Raw genomic sequence first — 6382 nt, 5'->3', positions numbered from 1 at the left:
TTCACTCATCTCCGAAAACTACACGTGGTTTTGAGCGGGATTTTTCTTTCTGGACCTTTCTCTGTGGTCTTTTGTCACATGTCCGATGTTTTGTATAGGAGACGAGTTTGATAGTTACGATGACCTTAAAGAGACAGTCTCTGCCTTTGAAAAAGCGGAATTTGTCCGATTAAACGTTCATCGATCAAGATCTGGCAATAGATTCAACAGCAAAGCGTGCACCATCGAAGGTATACAATGAAAATTTGAGGTATAGAGAAATAGATTTTGTTTGCGCACACGGAGGAAAATGTTTGGACTGCATATTTAGGGTGAACGGCCGTGGGGGATAAAGGAAGGGGCTCGGGAAAGGGGCCAAGGTAGTATACTAAGATCGAGATACTCTAATAGAGCAGTCACTCAATAAAGTCCTAGTATTAGAACAGTGTGTAGTGAGCTTCTTTCCTTCTTGAGGATTTTATGTTCTTTTTCAGGCAGTGATAAATGCATAGTTGCATGGTCGAGCCTTGTGCATGGTAGAGTGGGCAGCTATTGTCAGCAGGTTGTGACCTTTTTCAGTGGTCTCACCTTACCAATTGCAACCAGACAATGTAGCATGCCATTTTGACACCCTTTCCAAAAGTCTACATGGATTAGCCCCTGGTATGTGTCACTTGTTATCACACATAGGCTCAATTGTCTTGACATTGTAATTTGACAATTAATGCCCATTGAATCCTGGTGCTGACTCTTGCTTGTCAGGTATTATAGAAAAATTTTCCAATTTTAGAATCGAATTATGTCCATTGTCATGATTCCTCGGAGTTGTAGACCCCCTAGCCACAGTTCAATAACTAAACAAGGGGATGCTACTTGTTCTACTGGAGAAACAAACAATGAAAGTGATGTATGTGATGGAGTTAAGGTAAAATTTAGCCTTTTCTATGCATGCTAATGATAAATTTCTTTGTTTACTGTAGGATGGCATCACTCTTGCATTCGTATCAGTTATGGAAGAGACCAAGAGAATGAATGATGTTGGAGAAATGTGGTTTTGTAACTATAAGGGATACGAGGATGCATTTGACAATGTTTTTGACTCAGACTGCATGACTCCTATTGGATTATTTTGATCTAATTACTCTGCTGCTTTACAATGTGTGCACTGTAAAAAATAAACACTACTAATTTCTGTCACAATACTCACTATTTTTGTGTAGTCACCTTCACTATTTTGTAGTGACACTCGCTACATATAGTAGTGAACATCATGTAATATACTCAGTAAATAAGGTGATACCAACGCGTACCCAGCCGATAACAACACAGTTCAATTAGATTGGAAGGATTAAAGACAACACGTACAATCACGTACAAATCATTAGTCACGGAAAAGTTCGAATTAAATCTAAATACGCATGCGTACAATTACAATAAATTCTAATTAATGTTCAAGTTATGACACATCACTACACAAAAATGTGAGTATTGTGGCAGACATTAGTAGTGATGTTTACTACATTTAGTAGTGACGTTCACCGGTTTGTTTTTACTGTGTGCTGTTTTGTAAATCTCTATACTTATTATTTTTACCATATCAGTTTATAAACTGATTATGAACTTCATGACTGCGTACATTTTACCATTCGTGCAGTTGGGTCTAACATAGAGACATGCTTGCATGTTTTACAACGATGGCTATAGTGTAAGTACACAACCCACAGCCATAGCAGAGAAAACGCATTAATGCGTGTACATGCATGGTGTATCCTTGGACTCGCATGATCAAATTTGGTGACGTATCCATTATACTTCCCTCATGCACGTACACCAATGGCGGATCCAGGATGGGGCATTTGGGGCAAATGCCCCCCCCCCCCACCCCACTCACCTTCGGTGGAGGAGCCATGTTTCTGATTAAAACACTAAACTTTATGCCAGGTAAGATCAGCTTATTAAACTCACGAAATATACACATTTTACTAGCATTTATTACGAATTCTCCTGCTACTAAAGCGAACCAAAGTCAAACTAACTATGAAATGCGTCACCCAGCACCTTTGTGCGTACTAAGCGCCTCTAAAAATAATTATCGTGTTGCTGTTGTTTAAGAAAAACTTCACAGCCTTCTGCAAAGGCCAAAATGGTACAAAATCAACAGTGAGATACTACTAAGAGGTGTATTATTTGCTGCAGCAATTAACAAGATGATCTGGCCTATAAACGTGACCGCCTACAAGTGACTTGCCCGTTTGTGCCCCTCCCCTTGCCAGGTCCTGGATCCGCCCTTGTACACACCCCGAAGATGTATGCCATAGTAAAGGATATATGTGTACACACATGCCAACTGCATCTGTCTTTTTTAGTAACCGTGCGAATAGCTCTGAGCGAGGCTCTGTGCTATTCGCACGGTCACGTACGAATAGCTCCGTGCTATTTGCACGTGACCGTGCGAATAGCTCTATGACCGTGCGAATAGCAACTGCCAAGATTTTTTGAACACCTCTGTCAAGCCACCCGTGCAACCCCGAGGAGGAACACTGATATTGTTTGATTTAGGCCCAGATGAATCTCAATGGGAGAGCAACAAAAAGAAGCTAAGGTATAGTGAGCTATGCAATCATGAACATATAGAATTATATCAAGAGTTATTATTAACTCTTGCCTATACCTATATTGTTTGTGTATATTATACTGTGCTAAAATTACCTCTTTATCTACACAGATGTGACCAATATAGATGGGTCCATAAAGGCACTAGGACTTTTGACCATGGGAATTATTCTGTGAAGAAGAAGACTGGAGCTATTGATGTAGCAGGGATAGAAAAGCAAACTGGTGATAACTCCTTCAAGCGGTTGGAATATTGGGGTATTGGCTCAAGCTATTTAATTCACTATCTGGGAGATCACAATGCATTTGTACCATGTGCACACCGGAACAGCAAGAAAAGTACCAAACCATTTGTACGGTCAGCACCTCACATTAAGGAAAGGTATAGTGTAATAGTTAAGCATGAAATAGTTAGGGACCTGCCTATTATGTTCAAAATTTTGCAGGTTACTAATAAAGGACCAATGATGTCAGCACAGAAAGTTTATCAACAGTTAGTCAATGAAGATGAAGGTGCATGGGCCTAGACATGTCATCAACACACCTAGAGACCAGAATCAAATCAAAAATTTCCAGAAAGATGAGAATCGCCAGTTCCGGATTTCACATGATGGTATTTACAACACATGCCAACTATGTTTCCAGCTGCAACTGAAAGATCGTAAGGGAAAGCCCCAAAATTTTCTTCGAAATTTTCAAGTGTACCCAACAGTCTGTGTTCACATGGTACCACATCCTCTCTTGGAGAATTTAGAGATGCTTCTGAAAGTTTCCACGACCCCTGTAACCCTGCATTATGACACTGTTTTCAACATGGGAGATTTCTATCTGTCTACTCTAGTTTTCCGAAATGCAATGTGGAAATGCACAGATCCTATCACTATTATAAACTGCACAGGATCATATGCATATTATTTTCTGTTTAGCAAGTAATCTGTTTATTATTGTTGTTTTATCCATGTATAGCTGTATTTTGCGGTATGTATAACCTGTATACATGGTGGAAAACTGGTATTAATTTCTAGGCAGTATCATTAATGTATGGAGAAAAGGTTATAATCAGGATCAAAATCACATAGGCTCCCCTCTAGCTATATGAGGGTCATTATTATTTACCATTACTGCAATACAACTTCACTTTGAAGGATACAATACATATACAGGGTGTATAGATCAAAAATACATTAGCTACATAAAATCATAATACAGTATTTAATAAGTACAAGTAAAACTGATCAAGAGATGGGGAGTTTACAATGTGGTCTGGTAATTTGTTTGACTATAAAAAAAGTTATATCGTATCAAGACTTCAATGAATAGTATTATAGGATATTTTTATTAAACACCATCAAATTATGATGAAACAACTACAAAGTAAATGCAAATCAATCCTCGGACAACATGCGACCGCACAACTGACCGAAAATGAGGACAGTACACAGGCACGGCAAAGAGTATTTACAAAAACTAAACTTACAAAACAGGTTTATTAACTTCAACTTGAAACAGGTTAGCTGTCCACTCATTAAAATAGCAACAGAAGAATATTTGCTGAGAAGCAGATATTGAGGCTCTGGCCATCCTATTTATTATTGATTGTATGCAAATATTATACAGTAGAAATCACTATAATTGTGGGAGGGGAATAGCTAGTTCAGTGACTGAAGTGCAATCAGGCATAGTGCTAGCACAACTATACTCTCAGTATATAAGAGAGGGAATACAGCATCCATAATGAACTAGCTATTTATAGCTATGGAGGCAGAACTAGATTTAGGTAACCCCGTACAGTGATCTAACTCTAAAGTCACTTTGGTCCCCGTCCCCGTCCCGCTTTTACCCCCTTTCGTCCCCGTCCCCGTCCTGGTCCCCGTCCCGCCTTTACCCCACCCTTTCGTCCCCGTCCCCGTCCCCGTCCCGCTTTTACCCCCTTTCGTCCCGGTCCCCGTCCCGCTTTTCTTCCTCTTTTCGCACACTTTATACAAAAACTGCTATAAAACGCGAACGCCAAATCCGATCGCCTTGAAATTTGGCACACAGAAGGGGGGTATAAAAGCGCATCACTGTACCAACTTTGGCTGGAATACGATAAACAGGCAAAGAGTTATGAGCGATTATTCACGAAAAATAACACCAATATGTTGTCACGCCTACAGGGTAAACCGCGTATGGGAAGAAGCTGAAAATCGGTGGGTGAATAGGTTAACTATTGAACCTCAAACCTTTTGTGGTTTGAAAGAAATCGAGCTAAAAACCAGGAAGATACAACGAAAAAACCAACAGTGTGTAACAATTACGTAATCGAGATTAGCTAATAAAAAACGACTGCTTGCCACGCCTACCAGGTAAACCGCTTGGGGTAATGCTTTGAAAATCGCTGTACAGATGGAGTTATCATCTTAGAAAGGCTCTTCAATGGTGTAGAAGAATCAGACTTAAAGCCACGGAGTTATAACACGAATTTCAACTTGGTGTAGCAAGTGCGAGATCGAGATACTCTAATAGAGCAGTCATCCTAATAGAGCAGTCCTCCTAATAGAGCAGTCACCCCTAAGAGAATTCAAGAGATCAGTTAGAAGCAAGTAACCTGTATAGAGATCAACTACAAACAAGTCACCCTGTAGAGAGATCAGCCACAAACAATTTACCCTGTAGAGAGATCAGCTAGAAGAAGTTACCTTTTAGGGAATTCATGCAACTATAGAAAGAGATAATTCAGCTAGAAGAAATCACCTTGTAGAGTTCAGCTACAAAGAAACCACAATGTAGAGAGTTCAGCTACAAACAAATCGCTCTGTAGAGAGATCAGCTAGAAGAAGTTACCTTGTAGAGAGTTAAGCTACAAAGAAACCATCATGTAGAGAGTTCAGCTGCAAACAAATCACCTATAGAGAGTTCAGCTACAAACAAATCTCCCTGTAGAGAAATCAGCTAGGAGAAGTTTCCTTGTAGAGAGTTCAGTTACAAAGAAACCACCATGTAGAGAATTCATTTACAAACTAGTGACCCTGTAGAGACATCAGCTAGAAGAAGTTACCTTGTAAAGAGTTCAGCTACATAGAAACCATTCTGTAAAGTGCAAACAAATCACCTGTACAGAATTCAGCTACAAACAAATCACACTGTAGAGAGATCAGCTAGAAGAAGTTACCTTATTGATAGTTCAGCTACAAACAAATCACCCTGTAGAGAGATCAGCTAGAAGAAGTTACCTTGTAGAGAGTTCAGCTACAAAGAAACCATCATGTGGAGAGTTCAGCTGCAAACAAATCACCTGTAGAGAGTTCAGCTACAAACAAATCTCCCTGTAGAGAGATCAGCTAGAAGAAATTACCTTGTAGAGGGTTCAGTTACAAAGAAACCACCATGTAGAAAGTTCAGCTACAAACTAGTGACCTTGTGGAGACATCAGCTAGAAGAAGCTACCTTGTAGAGAGTTCAGCTACAAAGAAACCATTCTGTAAAGAGCTCAGCTGCACCTGTACAGAATTCAGCTACAAACAAATCACCCTGTAGAAAGATCAGCTAGAAGAAGTCACCTTATAGAGAGTTCAGCTACAAAGAAACCACCATGTAGGGAGTTCAGCTAGAAGAAGTTACCTTGTAGAGAGTTCAGCTACAAAGAAACCATCATGAAGAGAGTTCAGCTGCAAACAAATCTCCCTGTAGAGAGTTCAGTTAGAAGAAGTTACCTTGTAGAGAGTTCAGCTACAAAGAAACCATCATCTAGATAGTTCAGCTGCAAACAAATCACCTGTAGAGACTTCAGCTACAAACAAATCTCCCTGTA

The 6382-nt window shown here is 39.8% G+C and overlaps 2 long non-coding RNA genes across 3 annotated transcripts; both read left to right on the top strand.

Moving 5' to 3' along the window:
- LOC136256275 (uncharacterized) lies at positions 1-1318 on the top strand. The gene is made up of 3 exons (XR_010701416.1): positions 1-230; positions 770-904; positions 960-1318. It is a non-coding gene; the product is annotated as an uncharacterized lncRNA (long non-coding RNA).
- Positions 1319-1907: 589 nt separating this feature from the next.
- On the top strand, positions 1908-3674 carry LOC136256273 (uncharacterized). 2 transcript variants are annotated; one of them, XR_010701413.1, is made up of 3 exons: positions 1908-2286; positions 2346-2974; positions 3039-3674. It is a non-coding gene; the product is annotated as an uncharacterized lncRNA (long non-coding RNA). The 2 variants fall into 2 exon arrangements; XR_010701412.1 differs by having other exon boundaries at positions 1912-2581; positions 2705-2974.
- The last annotated feature ends 2708 nt before the right edge of the window (positions 3675-6382 follow it).

Source organism: Dysidea avara, chromosome 5 (genome assembly GCF_963678975.1).
Source record: "Dysidea avara chromosome 5, odDysAvar1.4, whole genome shotgun sequence".
Classification (NCBI taxonomy): domain Eukaryota; kingdom Metazoa; phylum Porifera; class Demospongiae; order Dictyoceratida; family Dysideidae; genus Dysidea; species Dysidea avara.
Note: the sequence above shows the minus strand (reverse complement) of the source record. Positions and strands in the feature narration are given on the sequence as shown.